This window comes from Protopterus annectens, chromosome 6.part1 (genome assembly GCF_019279795.1).
Source record: "Protopterus annectens isolate FY-2018-M chromosome 6.part1, PAN1.0, whole genome shotgun sequence".
Classification (NCBI taxonomy): domain Eukaryota; kingdom Metazoa; phylum Chordata; order Ceratodontiformes; family Protopteridae; genus Protopterus; species Protopterus annectens.
In genome coordinates, this window is record NC_056738.1 from 489,319,070 (window position 1) to 489,339,909 (window position 20,840).

Below are 20,840 nucleotides of genomic sequence, written 5' to 3' on the forward strand. Positions count from 1 at the left end.
GTGACTGACCTAGTCCACCTCACTTTCAGAGCTATTGCCAGAAAGAGAATTAAAATATTTTATGGTCTAATCCAGAAGTTATCCGGGATAGGACTAAAACAACAGTAGGCATTCCTCTTGGTCAATTTTAAGTTTCTGCCAGTTCCACTGGAAGGATTGCTGAATGAGTTAGACTTTAGCCTCTCTCTTTATTTGCATTGTATACTGCATACTGCAATACAGCCCCTTGAAATTCACTGAACACAAGCACGCACAATGTAATATTCTAATTAATTTTTACTACATATTTTACTTTCTCCCTCTTTTTGTCTTTTCCTTTGAATTCTAATTGTATTGGTTTATATTTATTTGCTAGTTTTATTATTGTTTATCTAGCTAGTTGCACTTCTCTTGATTTCCACATACAAGTCAATACATAAGCAAATAACATGGTTTGAAAGATACTTTGGAGTGTTTAATTGTACTATTATGTGCTTAGTGAATTTCAATATTCTGCCCTAGTTGACGTGTGAAACAAAAGTTGTATTTGTAATGATCTGTACACAGCACAGATGGGTGTTTGGCAATGACCGCTTTCTGTTGGCATCTTTAATTTTGCTAAGCATCGTGTATAATTTTCATGGAAAGTTGCCTGGCAGGGTCACCATGCAACTGTGTGTTGTACCTTGGGGTATTTGAAAGCTTAAGTAAAATGTTAAGGAATGTGTACTATGCAGGCAGGGTCTGTGGGATTGAACCCCATGTGTGTTTGCTGGATGCAGCAGTCCCATAGTCTCTATTTGACTGCACCAAAATGTAAAGATCAGCCTTTTTTTACAGTAAGCTATTTTAATCTGTGTTCTGAGGAATCTTGTTGCAGAGCTTTTCTGGAAATTAGCACAAGGGTACCAGCACTGGTCTGGCTTTCTACCCGGAGGGAGGGTGACCTTTTTACTACATTAGTGCAACTTTACTGTTAACATTGTAGACTGCTAGCCTTATGGCAAAATCTCAAAACATGGGGACAGTATCAGTTGCAAAACATTTCACAAGGCTTTGATGCAAGGTTTAATATATATTAAAGCTTTGGAAATGCAGAAGGGTACAGTTTGGGAAATACTGGTACAAACTCTTAAGAGTTTAGGGAAAGGGATCAGTTAGGTTTTATTGACTTTCCAGCTCTTTTACATATTTCTTTTGTACTTTTAGGCACTAGATATGCGCCAATACACTGAACAGAAAATTGCAGAAAGCTGTGTACTTGTATACTAACAAACTAAAACTGGTCTTCTTTGTAGCAGTTTGGTACCTAATTCTAAGTTGTGTTTTCCTGCTTTGCTTAAGTCTCAGATGAAAAGGCATTAAAATAATTTAAAACTGAAATTAGCCACTTATTTACATATATTACAGCACAACTGAGGGTGTATCCAGTATATTAATGGGTCACCTTGAAAGCCCTATTAGCTTTTTCTTCCATTGTTCCATTGTGCTACTTGTAAGATACCTATAATGGTCTCTCTTTTTGGGGGGGTAATTTTATGTGCTTCCTACAATCATTCCTCCTATATTTTTAAGATCACAGAAAAAAAATTGAGTTTCATAAAGCACTAGTGTAAAATATTGAATTGTGTATATATGCATATGTATCTATTTACATTGAATTCTAATAATTTTTCAGAATGTTTTATACAATTCGGGTAACTTTGGATATTTGTAATTAACAGCCAGGCAAACTCTTAACTGTACTGTGTATAGTTTGTCTAATAAAATATTTACATGACTACTGTATTTCATTGTGTTTTTATTTGCATGCCAGTTTTTGTCCTACTCAGCCATTTTGATAATTGTTACTTCTGAGTGTCTTTGTGTGAAGCTTAAAGTGTACTAGTAGATCAAACTGCTTATTGCAAGACAACAGGCCTGAAAGTTTACATGTGAAATTAAATAGGGAACCAGTATTAGAAATTCCTCTTAAGTGTATCCATCGGCCATCCTAAAAACTTTATTATAAGTATCCCATGATCTGCATCATAGGGATTACTACTACAGGAATTGATTCTTGGATTTGGACTCTAGCCAGGGGCATATATGTCAGTCGTCCTGGTCCGATCTTTTTCTAGCAGCCACAGTTGCCTGCAGAAAGTTGCGTTCTCAAGCCACAGACGTTAGAGGGATTCCAGTTATATGAGTACACCACACATTGTACTCTTTTGCCATCTGAAGTGAATGGACACTGCATTTTAACTACTTAGCTTTGAGTCTCACAGTGCAAAGTACAGAATTTCAGTTTTTTTGTTTTATTTTTAAGAAGTTAGACTGAGCCACAAGGCTTCATTTTCAGCCACGACATTGATATAGAATCTCACAGCAAGTTACTAGGCTACTGGCCCTGAGGCCCTTATAAGTGTAGCCAATAAATGATCTTGTGTTCTCACAAGTCAGCAGTGACCATGACATATTTGTGATATTGAAAACATAGACGAGACCAATGTAATTCAGTGGTACAAAATAGGTGTCTTATAAGGTAAGAATAAAGTAATGTATGTTTGCATTATGTGGGAATTGTGAACAATATTTTTACTACTTGTATTGTAAATATTATTTATATTTTGTCACTAATCAGTACTAAGAAGTACCTTTGTGGCAACAGATACATGTAGAAGGGTTACATCCCATTTCTATATGTTTTCTAAATTTTGAAAATAGAATTAACAATACTAGTTTAGTAAAAAGATTAAGACATTTAAAACTCAAGATATTTCTTTAACTTTTGCTGCATTTGTTTTTGCTATATTACTTTGAAATATGTTCATGTTAAGGAAAAGAAAAGTAGATAGATCCCTGCAAGGCATGTACTTTTAAACGTTGAGGCTATAATGATCAACTTGTCATGTGGTATACAAGCTCCAGAGCAATCAGTATGTAAAAAGTACAGTTTTGTACCTACCATAAATGTAGATGTTCGAAGATCCACATTGCTGCAGTCCTTACACTTGGGTAGTCCATGTCTGTCCTCGGTCTGTTATATAGTATAAGGCTGGCGTCGGTCAAGCATTTGACTGACATCAGGCGTAATAAAGATACAAATTACCGGCTCATATGACCAGTCTTTTCTTGCCCCAGAGCCAGAGACCTAAAATGAAAGGTCAAACCAAAAGACAGCAAACCACCAACCAACCACCTTGCACTAACTATATGTACAATATATACAAATACAAAATACATACAACCCAACCCACACAACCACCTCTAACTGCAAGGAGGGGAGGTGGACTGCAGCAATGTGGATCTTGAACATCTACATTTATGGTAGGTACAAAACTGTACTATGTTCTTCATCTCACTGCAGTCCTTGGGCAATCCCAAAATACAGGTGGGGTCTGGCTAACTTAAGCTGCCATGCCCTGCAAAACAGCAGTGGCAAAACCAGCTTTAGATCAGGCAAGTGGCAGGTATGATTTTTGTATATTGCTCAAGTGGCTGGCTACAAATGATCCTTGGTACCCTCAAAAGCTGTTGATGTGGCAGTAGCCCTAGTGGAATGAGGCCTAATCCCAGCTGGAATCTCCTTGCCATGATGGAAGAGAAACATATGCATAAAAAGTAGGCAAATGAATAGTTTGGTTTCAGAGCCACACTAGGCTCAAAAGGTTGTAGAGTGAGTTTGGAAGTACAGTAGTTCCAAAATCAATTCAAAACTTGTTGTGGAAGTTGAGACCCTCTATGGTTCAAAACAGTTAGGGCCGTTAGTGAAAGAGTGAAGTTTGACATTCAGCAAATGGCTGTCCTCAGCAAACAACACAGGTGTGGAATCGAGCAAGGCCATGGAGGCTTCCTACCAGACTTCTCATGGAATTCCAGTGCTGTCGAGGCCAATCTGGAGCTATTAAAATCATCCTTGTTGTCCTGTGGACCTTTTTAGAAGTACCTTTGGGAGGAAAGGCATACACATGAAATTTGATTTATTTCTCACAACAAGCAGATAAGATGACCTAAAAACTTTTGAGAAACCCTGCAGCATTCCTGATGTGTTTTTGGGGAAGCCGCCATAAAAGCATTTAATGTTTGTTTTCTTAATAAAAATACAAAACAGCAATACTTGGAGATAAATTCAACTGTTAGTGTCAACACCTGCCCTGAAAGAAGTAAATCCTTGAAATCTGTTATGTATGTAAACTGACTAACATCTCCTTCAGGTTGATATGTAGATGTTGTAGTCTGGCAGGCCACTTGTCTTGTATCCACTTTCCATTTAGATGAGCTCCCAAGCTTTGTCTGAGGCATCTGTCGTTAAAATCTGACTCGCCTCTGGCCGGGTCACAGAGAGTCCCTTGTTTAGGTGACATTCCTGAGCCCACCACAAAAATTCCTTTTGAATGCAAGGTATTATTTGAATGACAGTGTCTAGATCCTGGCAGTGCTGTGTGCATACATTTTGAGATACCATTGCAGCTTCCTCATATGCAGTTTGGCATTGGGAAGCACCAGAATACAAGATGCCATGAACCCTAAGGCTTGAAGGACTGTCCTTGCAGTCAGCCCGGACTGATGAGATAGCTGATGGAAGTATAGGGATAGACTCTTTTGTTTGTCCGGGGTTAAAAAGGCCATCTGGGATGCTGTATTCAGTCTCACACCCAGAAAGCACATGTCCTGAGAGGGTACTAGACTGGACTTTATTTCGTTCACAGAATACCCCAGGCATCTTAGCACTGCTATCACATATTCCAAATGATGAAGAAGCTCTTCCTTCCTTGAGCCAGAATCAGGCAGTCGTCCAAATAAGGATAGATCTGTATTCCTTTTAGCCTGAAGAAAGCTATCACTGGAGACAGAACTTTCGTGAACACTCTGGGCGCAGTAGATAAGCCAAAGGGCAATGCAGAGAACTGATAGTGAGAAGTCCCAGCTCGAAGCAGATACTTCCTGCAACTTAGTCTGATAGGAACATGAAGGTAAGCCTCCTTGAGATCCAAAGTTACCATCCAATGATCTTTGCCCAGCAGAGGTAAAAGCTGCTGTAACTTCAACATTTTGAACTTGGGAATGTCCAGATAAGTGTTGAGGGTAGATAAATCCAAAATTGGTCTCCACGTGTTCCCCTTCTTTGGTACTAGGAACAGGCGAGAATAAAATCCCAGGCCCACTTCTGGCATAGGAACCGCTGTATGGCCCCTATTTGGAGTAACAGAGAAACTTGCTTGTGAGCCTCTATTCTTTGTTGAGGAGGAACGTCTGGCATGCCTTTGAAAGGAGGCAAGGTATGGAAATAAAACCTGTAACCGTGGTGTATGATATCCAATACCCATCTGTCTTGGGTAATTAAACTCCAATTTTCTTTGAAAAGTGCCAACCTTCCTCCCAAAGGTGCTGCCAGATGAGAAGGCTCTGGCAGCTGAAAAGGTAGGTCATTGGGTCTGTTCTGAAAGGACTAACCCCTGCCCTCACCGAAGACTGTGCAGGAGAACTCCCTGTTCTAGGCCTGAAAGAGCCCTGAGCTCTGCCCCTACCACGTCTAGATCTACCCCTAGACTGGGAATCATAAGAAGGATACGTCCACCCCTTAGTAGGCCAATTTCTACTAAACTTTGGAGGCTGGACCTGCAAAAAATCTTTAACAGTCTGCATAGACTTAGCCTTGTCTTCCATTTTCTTTAAAACTGCCTCAACAGGAGGACCAAACAACACGTCAGATTGTAAAGGAGCATCTAAAATCCTTGTTTTAACATGTTCAGACAAATTTTGATCCCTTAGCCAGGCGTGCTGCGAAGAACTGACCCAGTAGCAGCCACCCTAGACGAGGCCTGTACAGCATCAAAGCCACATTGCAAAGAATGCTTACCCACCTGTTCAGAAACATGTACTAAATCTTGCAACTCTTTACAATCACTACCTACTGCCAGAGCATCAACCTTAGACTTCAATTGTGAAAGGAGATAGTTTTGGTATTTCAACATGTGAAACTGGCAATTCAAAGCCCTCATAGCAAGAGTGGAAGAAGTATAAACTTTCTTTCCCCATCTATCCAAGGCCCTAGCCTCTTTGTCTGCAGGAACCGGATTCTTTACAACAGAAGCCTTAACACCTTTAGGCCCCTGGCTAACAGTTTCTGGGTCTGCCCTAGGACTCTTAAAAAGATACTTATGAGCTTCAGGCACCCTGTAATACCTATCCGGCTTAACAGGAGCAGGAGGCAGAGAATCAGGATTAAGAGAAGCCTCTGAAAAAACATCTCCCACTACATCCAAAACAGGAGGTATAGCCAAAGGCCTATGCTGGGGTAAAACAAAAATTCCCTAAGCCTTTTCCTGGAATCAGAGAAGTCTTGACCTTCCCACTTAAAATGCTCCCTCATGGAATGAAGAGTTTCTGAAAAAGAAAAATCCTCAGGAGGAGAAGCAGAAGGAGTAGAATCATCCACATCAGAATCAGAATAAGGAGAGTACTCCTGCAAGTCTTCAGCCGAAGACTCTGAAACATCTGAAGCCTGCTCAAAACCGGGCAGCTCAGGCACCATCCTAGGTCGCTTATCAGGAGGGGGCATAGAACCCCTAATCAAAGTAATCAAATCTTCTGCCATTTTGAGCATATGCTTCTTGGGCACAGTTCCAGAAGAGCTAGGGGTAACACCAACTGAAGCTAAACCTGGCCTGCCCCTGGGAGAAGCCTTTGAAACAGAAGGAGAGGGCCTAGCCACCCTAGGAAGGGAGGGGAGTATAGTAACCTGAGAAGCCCCCTCAGCCTGACTTGCCTCCTGAGAGGCCACATCTTGCAATAATAAAGTCTCACCCTGGGAACACAAAGAAACCTCCGGTGGGGCCACCGGCTCCACCGACACCTAAAGAACCGCGTCCGGTACAGACGGTTCTTCTAGCCTAGGCTTAACTGCTTTGTCCTTGCGCTTCTTCAAAGAAGCGGGCGTCGGAGCATCCGATGGCATTTTATAATTGCACCGCTTCCCAAAGACTAACCTTGCACAATCCAACCTTCTCTTTATAGTGCGTTTATTAAATCTAGCACAAGAGCGACAGCCAACAACGTCGTGCTCAGGCCCTAAGCAAGGAATACACAAAGTATGATAATCTCTATGCGGTATCTGTTTCCCACAAGAAATGCAATTATTGACTTTTTCTGACATCCGGTAAATCACTGAGGCAAGAAAAAACTAAAATATTCCCCAACGGGGTACTTAGCCAACTTTGAACTCGGTCTGAAACTTCGAAATCGAAAAATCTCAGAATGCCAACCGTCACTTGCAATGCTGCTTCTGCATCGGACCATGCGGCAAAAAAGACTGAGGATATGACGTCGGTCATGCGCATTTGTACCCTGACGTCCTGATGTCAGTCAAATGCGCCTTGACCGACGTCAGCCTTATACTTTGATATTCGGGCCGACCGAGGACAGCGGACTACCCAAGTGTAAGGACTGCAGCAATGTGAGATGAAGAACATCAGACATTGTGGAGTTTAGTCCATGTCACATCTGTCTGTTATATATTAAGCCTGCAAGCATGGCGTAATAAAGCAAATTAGCTCTCTGACCCTTTTAAGAGCCACTAAAATGAACGGTTGGGCAATCATAAATACACCTGGGGTCTGGCCCCCTTAAGCTCCCATTGAAAGGGAAGAAACCATCTTTAAATCAGGCAAGGGGTACGTATGATTTTGTATATTGTGGCTAGGCTACTAATGATCCTTTAGATCAGTAGCCTAGTATTAACCTATGATATCTGACTGGAACCGTAACAGCCAAAGATGGAAGAGATACATATGCAGAAATAGGTATATTTGGTTTCAGAGATGGAGTGTGTTTGGAAGTACAGTAGTATAATTCTTGTTGGAGATATGGTTCAGAACCCTCATGGAATTCTTGTGCTGTAAGGAATCTGGCTAGAAATTAAACTTCGGATAAAGAAATTTGATTTATTTCTCACAAGCAGATAAGATGACCTAAAAACTTTTGAGAGACCCTGCAGCATTCCTGTGTGTTTTTGGGGAAGCCGCCATAAAGGCATTTAATGTTTGTTTTTTCTTAATAAAAATACAAAACAGCAATACTTGGAGATAAATTCAACTGAGTGTCAGCCCAGCCCAGAAATAATTAAATTTGCCATCTGTTAAGATTTTTTTTTTCTGTACCATACTACAAGGTCTTACAGAGCCTACAGATAACACAGAGAGTCAGAGACTCTCGTTTGTGAGCTACTTGATTCTGTGATGAGAGATGGACAAATTTTTAATAAAGGAAATTGTTAAAGGACATGCTGCCGTATCCCCCACATGCACTCTGTGAAGCACCAGTGAGGGATGTGCAGTGGACTGACTGCAAAAGACATCCCCACACTTCTGCAAGGGGAATTCCCTCCAAGCAGCCCTGACACCCTGCCCAAGGCAGGAGCAGTGATTTCCTAGTCTTCACTAGGGAAATCACACTCACCTAGTGCACCCTCAAGCGTGTGTGACTCTCCCTCTCTACCCCAGAAGAGACAGGTGGGCCATGCCCCTTCACTGCTGTCCCTCCCTGTCTGGTTCCTCCAGTGCTGAGGACAGTAATTAAATCCCAGTTTGCCTGGTTTACAGTCAGGTCTTTATTCCTCGGTGCCACAGAGCAAGACTAAAATTTCAGTCCTTTTTCAAATAACGCATATGTGAATTTTCCTAATATTTTGAATCATTTAGCTTATATGATGACTTAAAAATTATTCACAGTGTGAAAATAGACTGACATATTCAAAATCAGAGACTAAACACAAAAAATGATGCATGTTGTCACAGATATTTCTGAGAAACTGTACAGAACCTAAGAAATTATATATTGGATGACTATGCTGTTTTTGTTAAAAGAAGTTTGTCAGGAGAATATTGAGTGCATAAGAAACCTGATGCAGTGTCAGTTATACTTGCAAGAAAAGTTCCTGTATCACTCAGTAAAGAATAGGAACTGAAGAGAATAGAAACATTTGGTATCGTTAAGAAATGGGACTATATCACTTTGTCAAATAGTCTATTCAGTAAATGACTATTCATCAAACCCACTTAAGCAAAACCTCATTTTAGCGAACGATCATTTTAGTGAATTTTTACACAGGGAAAAAAATAGTGGGCCAGCTACTGGCAGTAACAAACAGTACACAATTTAAAACTCAAAGTAAGAGGCTTCACCCCCTCATACCCTCCCAACTAACTATGCCAATTCTGAGATCGCACTACAGTGGGGAAGGGCAAATTCACGATAATGGCCAACTGCTTCCTTTCCCTGCAAAAAAATTTACTGAAACGATTGGTTGCTAAAGTGAGTTTTCACTTAAATGGGTTCGATGAATTGTCATTCGCTGAATAGACTATTCGACAATGTGATATGGACCATAAGAAACTAGTGGAGCCTACATAATATATGAATATATGGTTACCATGGAGCAGGATAAAATACACACATGTATTAATCTCATACTTTTCAACTGTGTAGATTTTTGCATCAAAATTTCGGTCTGTTCCTCATAAAAGTTTTGATTTTCTGGAAAATCACTGAGATGATCTGAAGAACTAAATTGGTAAATAAATAATGTCATAAATTTGAGTTTCAGACTTAATGTCATTTAAAAATGCATTTAATACATACCTTGATATTCTAGCAACTTTTTAAGATCAATATTTAAAACCTGCCCCTATTTTTGGGCCTTTGTATCTCCATTATGTCCAGGCTTTGTCCAGATTTCTTGGGTTGAGAGGTATGATCAATCATCGAGATCTGAATAAAGTCCGTGATAAAAAAAATAATTCCCATTTAGTACAGTTGATGAAATTGTCTTCACAAAGCCAAGTGCCATTTTTTCAGTACTAGATGCAAACCAGGATTTCTGGCTATCAGGGCTGGACCAAGAAAGTTCTAAACTCATTGTGTGCCTTTAGTATACAATTAAGAAGGCATACATTTCTCAGGCTTCTGATATTTCTGTAACAGTAAGTGTGTTTTATTGAGTTACCGATTAAATAACTGAAGGCATGGACATGGTGACCATTTTGGTACAGGACCTAAACCGGGACACTTAAGTTGCAACCTGTTTATTAAAAAAAAAAAAAAAAGTTCTTTCATGCTAAGTGAAGACCAGCATGCTCCCAAAACTTAAATGCAATCATCTAGAATAAAAGGACATCATCTTCATCCCTATAATCCTCTCGTTAGTCATGCATCTCAGCATTCTGCTGGATGCCAAGATTGGTACCAGCACATTTGACAAGATTAGTAAAAAAAATTAATAAACTCAAGTTTTAAAAAGCAGTGAAACTGTGCACTTGTGGTGATAAGACAGTTTTGACTTGCCTGAAGGCTGTGTAGTCTTACAGGTGCTTTATTTGTAACAGTGAGGGAGTTGGGATGCAGGGCAGAGACTGTCCCCTCATGCAAAATAAAATTTGACATTGTTTGCTGTTATCCTTATTTTTCTTGTCTACTGTTTTCCCACTCATGGAATTACTGTTAATCCACATTCAGTTGATCTTTTATACCACTCTCTCACTACACAAAATGGTTAAGCCTGAATATAAAATGTAGGCATTTCCCCTCCATTCACCCTAGGGGAACTTCTAATATACAAAATGCCTACAAATTCAACACAAAGTGTACTGCCTTTGTGTTATTTAACCCATTCACTCCAATGGAGCTCAGGAAGTTTACACTGTAAATTCCAATGGGCAGAGCCTAAGCCTTTTGACAGAATCAAATAAAACAAATGTTCACATCTCTGGAACCATAGGGGCAAACTCTTCAGCACAAACTGCTTTTATGGTGGTAGTATTCTTTAGGTTCTAGGTCTTAAACCCAAATTTTATAAGTCACAGTAAACAAAATGACTATTACATTTGTAATATTTTGTAAACAACTTACAGTATCTCAGCAACCACTCAAGTTACATACATACATACTGGCAGCAGCATTTTATTCATCTAGCTGAGTGCTTTCTTATGAGGCTAAGGAGTTCTATCTGTGTTACTTGGTTGTTGAGATATTTAGAAAAATATGAAAATTATATCTGTATAAATGATCATAAAAACAAAAGTTAATATATATTTACCTGCACTAGACATAGTTCAAATATTAATGCAGTTGTTTACCATTGTGTAAGCTTTAAGGTGAAATCTTTTAAAACCTTGTACATAGCATGGTTTTGGAATTATTAATGTAAATATGAACAAGCAACATTTGGTGTCTAGATGCATCAGTAGGAGTTAACTACAGATGCACCTGAAGACATCACTCAGACGTAATGAGTTAACTAAACTCAAGCATTCGTGTGCCTACCAGTTTTGTAAACAGTGACACTTATCCCTCCAGTCTTAAAAGCAGTAAACAGACTGGACTTGCCCAGAAATATCGGTGATCAATTCCAAATGTAAATGAAGTGAAACCACAGAAAATCACTCAGACATAGCTACAGAGTTTCCCCTCCACACTTCTAACAACTGCCCTTGGCCTCTTATCAGCTTTTGTCTGGCCTCTTAGTTTTCTATGCACTTCACCAATCTGATTCCTACATCCTACTACCTTCCACTAAGGCACTGTATCAAAAGCCTTAATGAAGTCTGCATACACTGCATACACTAGACTTCCCAATTAGTTTTATAACTGTGCCACTAGTTAGTAATACATAGTTACTTTTTATTAAAATGAAATAAGTTGACATTTAGTAACACTTTAAAAAAAATATCAACACAGAAAAGTGCTAGATAAAAAAAAACATGGTTATAAAGGATGCTACAGCTGTACTCCAACAGATCTCCATTCTTAACACATCTCAAAAGATCAACTTAGCAAGACAAATGTGCTGCACATACATCTGAAAATCTCTCAGTTACTACCTCTTTATCTAACATGTCAACTTTTCAAATACGAATACAAACCTTATCCAATCGAGGTGTATAACTTCACAGCCGTGGACATTTCCAAATGTTAAAATGACAGCTAAGCTTCTTACACATTGAAAATCCCCACTTTGCAGATCCCAGAAGAGAGCAATAACTAACTGCTCTGCTACCACAATGGGCATGCGCCAGAAGCCAAGCAGTCACATGGGAAATGTAGTTCCTTCAATAAGGCAGTCATCATCTTTCCACAACTCCTGTTCCCATTTTTTTACACATGGGGTTGGGGTCTAAACTGGGACATTTCTGCCTCCCAAAGACAACATTTGGGATTCTGGGACAGAGACTTCCAAATTGGGATTGTCCTGGAAAAACTGGGACCGTTGGTCACTTTGGGCATGGAACGTGTTATAACCATAATAGCTGATGTATACTACTGTGGGATTAGACACAAGAAGAGCATGAAAAGAAATGGATACAGCTGCTAAATAGATTAAACATGTACTGTAAGTTCAAGTTAGAAGTGCAGATATAAAGATCTGATGTCATTTTCATTCATTCCTCAACAAATGGGTTCGGATCCAACTCGGCTGCTTTTCCAACTCATGGAACACTGAAACGCTCAAGCTCCTCCCTTACCCATAATGCACTAGTCCTGCACCATACCCCAGATCTTGTTTTTGCCACCTTTGCATATGGACGTGGTCACTGTTGGCTCTCAAGCAGTAGCAACTTTTTGTGAGTAAAAGTAGAAATGTCTTTATCTTTTTACCTTTCTGTTAGTAAAAGTTTTCTACATATACTCCTTTGCCTTTCCTACACTTTTTAGTGTATTTCTAAAATACCATTGTTAGTATTTTCCCTTTCCTATTTTTTTTCCCTTATACTTTTAAGGTATTTTCTTCTATTATCATTGTTGTAATACTTTCTCTCTGTCTTTCGCTAGCTATTAAAAAATTATATTTCTTTCTCTTTATTCTTTTTCAATAAACATGCCTGCAAAACCCTACAGTTTAAAAAAAATGTACGGCCTGTGGCCATGAAATTCCATTATCAGATGTACATGCTATGTGTGTTTATCGTTTAGGCCCATCCCATTTGTACAGCATCTCGGGTTCAAACCCTTAAGAAATATGACATAAAAAGAGAAAAAAAGCATTGCTTGGACCCTTACAAGTTCTTCAGCTCCATGTTCAGAACCACTTCTAAAAATTTCAAAACTTTTGGATCCAGTCTCTTCGGGTCCAAAGACAAAATCCCCCATTCCCAATACTTCGAATTCAAAAATGATGATGAAAGCATCAGATCCAACCTCCTTCGATCTGAAGAAGCATAAAGAAAAGTCATCTCAGATCCAATCTCCTCCAAGCCCGGATCTGGTATATTCTCTGCTCCCATCTCCTTTTCTGGAAAGGTATCACTATTTTAGAGCTTCATCAATAGCTTCTTCTCATTCCTCCAGAAGTCTGACAAGGTACCCCTTTACTCCAAAATTCCCTATCCTTGGGATGTGGATAAGATGATGAGGAAATTCCTGTTTGCAAATTCAAATGGGGGTTCTCCCAGCTCCTACCCCATTGGGTCTGGAGAGCTTTGTGAGTACTACCATGCCTATTTTCTCTCCTCCTCCAATCTGACTTTTGCTTTCAGAGCAGTTGGGTCAGAGAATCCCAGATACATCTGTATCTGATTTGAAGATCATTATATCTTCTACGCCAATACCATCTCTGAGTGGACCTGCTCTGAGCATGTCCGAGCCAGATGACTCTTAGAGCCATAGCATTGGTGCCAGATCCAAGATGTTGGAGTTGACTATGAAGCCACTACACTGGACAGCTCAGCTCTTACCCGTGCCTCAAGTGGTTTGCCTTTGGGTTGGAAGGAGCTGACGATCTGAAAGCATGTCTTCTCATAGCCATGTCTTTCTTTCTGTCTGAAGCATTCTGCTTTCAAGGTAGTGGAGCGAGTTTTCATTGCTCTGAGACAGGACGCATCCACCCTCCTCAGCTCCTACTTTCCAGGCCCAGTTGTCTTTGCATCTTGAGCCTCAACTTCTTGCACAAGAGGGACAGCTAGCCCAAAGTCTCAAGGATACCCAGCAGAGTATATTGATATTTTTTGATACTTCTCTGGAACATCCCATCAAAGAAGTTCCTAGGAAGAGAAAGTGCAAAAGGAGGCACTTAGACTCTCCTCAAGAGTCTGTCATTGAGGATATGGATTTCGATGAGGGGAAGGGTCCACAAGGTCATCACCTGATGATGTCTCCTTTGGAGATACATAAGAGAGCATCAGGCAAAGGGGTGGCTGGTCTACCAGCAACCCTTCCCAAGAGGAATCAGTATTCCTGGAAGCCTTTGGGTCTGGCCCATGTATCTCCTGGGTGACTCTGCCCGCTAGTGAGCTCACAGATTTGATCTGTCAATGGGGGTGGAAAGAACCTGACTCCATTGAGCAGGATCCTGACACCACCCAAGGACAGGGAATTTTAAAGTAGAGTAGTAGCAGTAGATGCCATGGTAGTAGAGGCAGTCACAAAAAAGGAACTTGCAGAACTAAGTTACTCTGTTCATCCCCCTATCAGGGAGTCTAGGGCACTGGACAGATTTGGGAAGCATGCGCATGCTTCAGCAACTTTTACACTTCAGTCACTGAATTATTTGGCACACTTCTTCAGAATCCAGAGGGGTTTGAATAATGAACTAATGAAATTCCTCTCTGGGACCATTACTTCTGAGGCAAAGAGCTCGATTGCCTTACAGTTGGCTACCCTACAGTCTATTTCAGATTCATCCATGAGGCTCATCTCACATGCAGCTGAGGGCATCTCAGGAATGGTGGTTTCAGGCATTTCCATTAGAAGGCATTCTTTTGTCAGTGCATCCTTTGACAGAAGTCCTTTATTTGGCTTTCAAAGTTAAGGATGCACTATCCAGGTGTGAGCAGGAAGGTAAAACCCTGAATGTTGTGGGCATATGTTTTTCACCTCCTATAAGGTCCTTTTCTAGTAATCAACGAAGTGATCAAAAATGTGGTTTAGAAAGTCCCAGGGTGCCTTCCAAGATCCACGTGGAGACGGTTCCCCCACTGGTTGAGGGGAAACTCTAATGGAAGGGGCAGCCCATTTGTCAGAGGAGGCCTGCCAAAACCAAGGGTCTAGAGATTCTTTCTCTGACAGATCCTACCAGTGCTCAGGAAAGGAGGCCTGATTGTCCACCTCTGGAGGCAGTTGGGGGTTGTTTGTCCCTGCAACAGACAGCCTGGCTAGAGATTACAAAAGATTCATGGGTGCAGAGGATTATTTCCAGAGGTTATATAATGCCCTTTTCCCTACCCCCCCCCCCAGTAAAAAAAAAATTCAGATGTTCCACCCAGTTAGAGGAATGCAGCAGCATTAGAAATAAAAAAGCTGCTAGGAAAAACGTCATCCAAGAGGTCCCTCAAGACCAGAAAAAGTCCTGAACTCATCAGTCTGACCAAGTCAGTTAAGTACACCAAGTTCTGGATGGTCACATCTCAGTCCCTTCTGCCTTTTCTTCACCAAGACAAGCGGGATCCTCAGGATGCGTACTATCATACAGAAATGAGCAGATGATCCAGAAGATTCCTACACTTCCAGATGAGAGCTGGTCACTACCAATTCAGACCTCTGCCATTTGGTTTCACCACAGTTTCCAGGGTGTTCACCAAATGCATGGCACTAGTGGCAGGTCACTTGATACTGGAAGGATTCTGGTTGTTTCCTTACTTAGACAACTGGCTCATAACTGCTTATATACTTCAGTTATGGTCTCACTTGGCATCGGAGCACTGTTTGACACAGTATCTTTGACAACTTCCATTCCTTTACCAAGGGTACAAACCATATGATTCCAAGTCAAAAAATCATCCAAAATTATTCTCTCTCAGCTCGATTGATACTTCGGGCATTGGGGTCAATGTCTGCTGCAATAGTTTTGGTTCCACTAGCAGGATACCACATGGGAATTCTTCAGTGGACCCTAGCAACTCAGTGGTCTATTCTTCACCAACCTTTGTCCACCCAAATCAAAATAACTCAGGCATGTAAAAATGACCTCCTTTTCTGAGTTTACTCTAATGAGATAATGCAAGATCACCCATTTATCCTCAATAAGCCCAAGGCCATAGTTACCATGGATGCTTCCCAAATTGGATGGGGGGCACTTCTTGGGAAAGACAGTCCAAGGCACATGGTCCCCTGAAAAGCCCAATATACATATTAATGTCCTAGAAATGACAGCTGTCCTCCTAGCATTGCAGGCCTTCCAAGATGCACTGCCTTCTGGGACTATCATGATGCAGACAGACTATGTCAGTGGTCTGGTACATCAACAAACAAGGAGGAACCAGATCTTACCCCATGCTGAGAAGCTTTGAGAGTGTGGTAATGGGCAGTCTCCTCCAACTGATTTTTGATAGCAACACACATTCTGGGGAAATCCGTTGTGATAGCAGGCAAGTTAAGCAGGTCCATTCTAATGGCTCATGAGTGGTAACACAACATGAAATTGGTGGAAAAGATATTCCGTCGATGGGGCCAACCTTGCTCTGAACTGTTTGCATCTCCCCTCAACAAGTGTAACAGGTTCTTTGCCCTGATTCCCCCACCAGGGGAGTCACAGAGAGACACTCTTCTCCACGATTGGACCCCTGGTCTTCTCTTTGCCTTTCCCCCAGTTTCTCTAATCCCCAAATTCTTTCAGAAAGCATCTCAATTGAAGAGTGCATTCATCCTCATTGCTCCTTATTAGCCTTGTCAAATTTGGTTCCCCTTATTTTTGACCTCATCTGCTTTGCCCATTATGGATTCTGGATCCAATTCCAGACCACCTTTCTCAACCAACAGATATAATACATCTGGACATTTTAGGACTAAAACTGACTGCATGGCTTCTCCAAGTCCATTGATAGCTAGACAGCCCAGGATCTCTTCCCCTATCCATCACATTCTTTTGTATTCCCACAAAGCTTCCACTAGAAAAACTTAAAGGAGTAGATAAAAAAGATTTTTTGTTTGGGTGCAACAAAATTACATTGATCCCTTTTCAGTGCCAGTATCTAAAAATTTTGAATTTTTAGCTCAAATTTTAATGAAGGTGCTAGTTCAACTATTAAAGTACAACTTTCTGCCATTTCCAGTTTTTATATTGGAGTAAATAATTCCTCTTTAGCTTCTTCCGAACTTTGTAGGACCTTTATAAGGGGAAATATTTCTTCTTTGACCTCCTTTTAAAGATCCCACTCCCCAGTGGGGTTTGAATTTGGTTTTATAATTTTTGACTTAATCCCCTTTGAACCATCAGCAAAATATGCATTAAAATGTTTAACCTGGAAGACAGTCTTTTCAGTGGCCATTACCTTTGCTAGAAGAGTCTCAGAACTTCAAGTCCTATCTTCTAAACTTCCTTATTTGATTTTTCATAAGGATAGGGTATCTTTATGAACCAACCCATCCTTCCTAAGGTAGTGTCACAATCCAGTATCAAACTATCAACTTTCCAGTTTTCTTTCCAAATTTCACAAACAAAGGAGAGTATATGTTGTGTCTATTGGATGTTCACAGACATTTACATTTTATCTACATAGGACAAAAATTTTCAGGAATCAAACCAAGTATTGGTCTCCTTTTCAGATTTGAAACTGGGCAAACCAGTTGTTAAAGTACCTTTAGCAAAATGGTTAGCTGATTGTATTTCTTTAGTTTATAAAACAATTGTGTGTGTCTTTGCCAAAACCTTTAAAGGCTCATTCCTTCAGGTCTATGCAGCAACTTATGTATTTTTATCCAGATCTTCCTTGGATAATGATTGTGCAGCTGCAGCTTGGGCTAATCCTCGTACCTTTATTGCTCATTACAAATTGGATCTGGTCTAGGGGAAGAGCAGCCTTCGGCTCAGCAGTGCTCAGGAATATCCTTCCTTAGAGTCTTCCCGGGATTCAGGTAGCTGGTGACTCTGTCCTATTTGTTGAGGAATGAATGAAAACGACAACATCAGATAAAAAGTTATGTACTCACCATAACATTTCATCTGTGTTGTCCATTGTCTTTCTTCCTCAACTCCCCTCCATCCAACCCCCTACCAGTCTGATTTCTGGAAGAATTAGAAGATGCTAAAGGAACCAAAGTTCCTTCATTTGTGAGATACTGTTCTCATATCCTTGTTATTTGTTAATTACTATATAGTCTAAAAGGTTAGCAATAAAGATTTGAGCAATGGTAGGGGACTAGTGCATTATGGGTAAGGGAGGAGCTCGGGAGTTTGTGTTCCACAAGCTGGAAAAAGCAGCAAGTTGCATCCATGGGTTGTATCCAAACCCATTTGTTGAGGAAGAATGAAGATGGACAACACAGAACATAATGTTGATTATATAACTCTTTTTTCATTGACAACTTTGAAATCCCTTTGCCATGGTCTAATATCAGAGGGCTTAAAGTCTTATCCAGAGGAATAAAAAAAAAAAGTGCACATGCTAAGACCAAAAAAAAAAATCAGCAAGCATTACAAAAGTTTCTAGGAAGGATGCAGTACCTGGCTTGCAGAATGTTTGTGTAATATGTCCCAAAATAATTACACCTCTAAGAAAACTGTTTTAGCAAGCTGTAACTTGGTAATAGAGCTTTTGAATAACTACAAGAGTTTTGAGATGCTTAAACCAATATGCTATTGAAAAAAGGAGGGTTTCTTCCTTATTCTTTCATTACTTTCCATATGTACATTAAAATGTCTGATAAACCTTTAGGTTTTAAAGAATGTGTGGCCTGCAGCCACAAAATCCCCAATTCAGGCACACATTTGAAGTGCTTGTATTGTTTAGGACCTTCTCATCTGGATTCTGACTGCACCATTTGTAAGGGATTTAACTCATGTGCCTTAATTGACCATAAAGAAGCTAATCCTTAGGGGCTTGCTGTCACCAAAAAAGAAAAAAAGGAGATTCTCATTAAAAAGAATGTCTTAAGAGATCTGATCAGACACCAGCTTCTACTTCAATTCTGTCCTCAGAGCTGTCCCTCAAACAAGCTAAAAAGTTTGGTCCAACTGCTTTGGATGTGAAATCTAGGTTCAACAAATCACCAGGATCAATTCACCTCAGTTACTGTCAGAGCTGATCACCTCTCAGCTCCTATCTACCTTTTGGCACAATCTCCTCATCCACCACTCAAGACTGCCATCCATGGCCTCATCCAGTTGGTCTTCTAGGAGCCTATTCAAAGCAGATGTGGATAGGATGATGAGGAAGTTTCTCAGGACACAGACACAAACGGGAGTTCTTCTGGCTCCGATCCCATCGGATCCTGAGACCCTTGCTAATACTAAACCTCTGATACTAGCTTCTTCTCTGATCTGACCTTCAGTTTTGGAACCATCTGATCTGAAAGTCCTGGAGTCATCTGCCTGAGATCCAAAGATGTTGGCATCTTCAAATTTAATGGTATTTCTGAGCTGTCTGGTGGTGAGTACTTCACAGCCAGACAAAAATCGAAGCTGTAGCTTCAGCGCTGTCTCTGGAGTACTAGATTTGACTCCAAACTTGACAGAGCTGTCTACCCCTCAGAGCTTTAGTGCTGGACAGATCAGCTCTGACTCCTTCCGGAAGCAGTTTGCTGGCAGGGCGAAGAGAGCTGACAATCTGTAAGCCTGCCTTATTGGATCAATCGGTTTCTGTTTTCTCCCAGATATTCTGCCTTCAAGGTAGTGGAGAGAGCCATCTCTATTCCTAGAGTTCAGACTTCTCTACCCTCTTCAGCTTTGACTCCCCAATCCCATTTGATTCTGCATCCAGAGCCTCCGTCATCCATTCCACTGGGACAGCCAGTTCAAATTGGTCTCCAGACCACTCGGCAGGGTATAGTTGTCTGTTTCAATACCTCCCTGGAGCATCCCACTGAGGAGGTTCCTCAGAAGAGGAAGTGCAAAAGGAGGCATTTAGACTCTTCACAAGAGTCTGTCACCAAGGACACTGACTTTGATGAAGGTGAAGGGTCCCCTGATCATTTGATGTCTGCATTGGAGACATCTTAGAACTCCTAAAACAAAGGGGTGGTTGGTCCCTTGATAACCCTTCCCAAGTGGAGTCGGTGTTTCTGGAGGCCTTTGGCACTGGCCTGTCTACCTCCTGAGTGACTCGAACCACTGATGAGCTCATTGATTTATTCTCTCAATGGGTGTGGAAGGAGACTAGCACAACTGAGCCAATCTCTAAGTGACCAGATAGTATCCTGGCACCACCTAAGAATAGACCACACTGGAGTAACAGAGTACCTGTTGATGCAGTAGTCATATTGAACCAATGGCCACTAAGAAGGAACTGGCAGAACAAAGTTCCTCTGTCCACTCCCCTAACAGGGAGTCTAGGGTGCTCGACAGGTTTGGGAAGCATTTCTATGTTTCAGCAGCCTTCACCCTTAGGTCACTGAATTATTTGCCACATTTTATGAACTTCCAGAGGGATTTAGTCAAAGAACTTTCCAAATCACTGTCTGGGACCATATCCTCTTATGTAGATACTTTTCCTCACAGCTGGCTATCCTTCAATCTATTTCAAATTTGCCCATGAGTCTTATCTCCCACTCAGATGAAGGTACCTCACAGGTGACAAGTTCACACATTTCCATCAGAAGACATACCTGTATGTTTTTGTGTGACTTTATGGAACCCTTTAAATCTTCCTTCATCAATGCTGCCTTTGATGGAAGTTCTTTATTTGGCCCCAAACTTAAGGACACACTCTCTAAGGTGTTACCAAGAAGGGAAATCCCTGTCTGCGGTTGCCATATGTTTTTCAACCCCTCAACAGACATTTTCTAGGAACCAATGAGGCAAACAAAAAAATGTGGTTCAAAAAAATCACAGGGTCCCTTCCAAGATTCATGTGGAGACAGTTACCCCAGTGGCAGAGAGAACTCAAATGGAAGATGCTGTTCCAGTGGCAGAAGTGGTCCACATAACCAGGTAGCTAAAGATACTTTCTCTGATA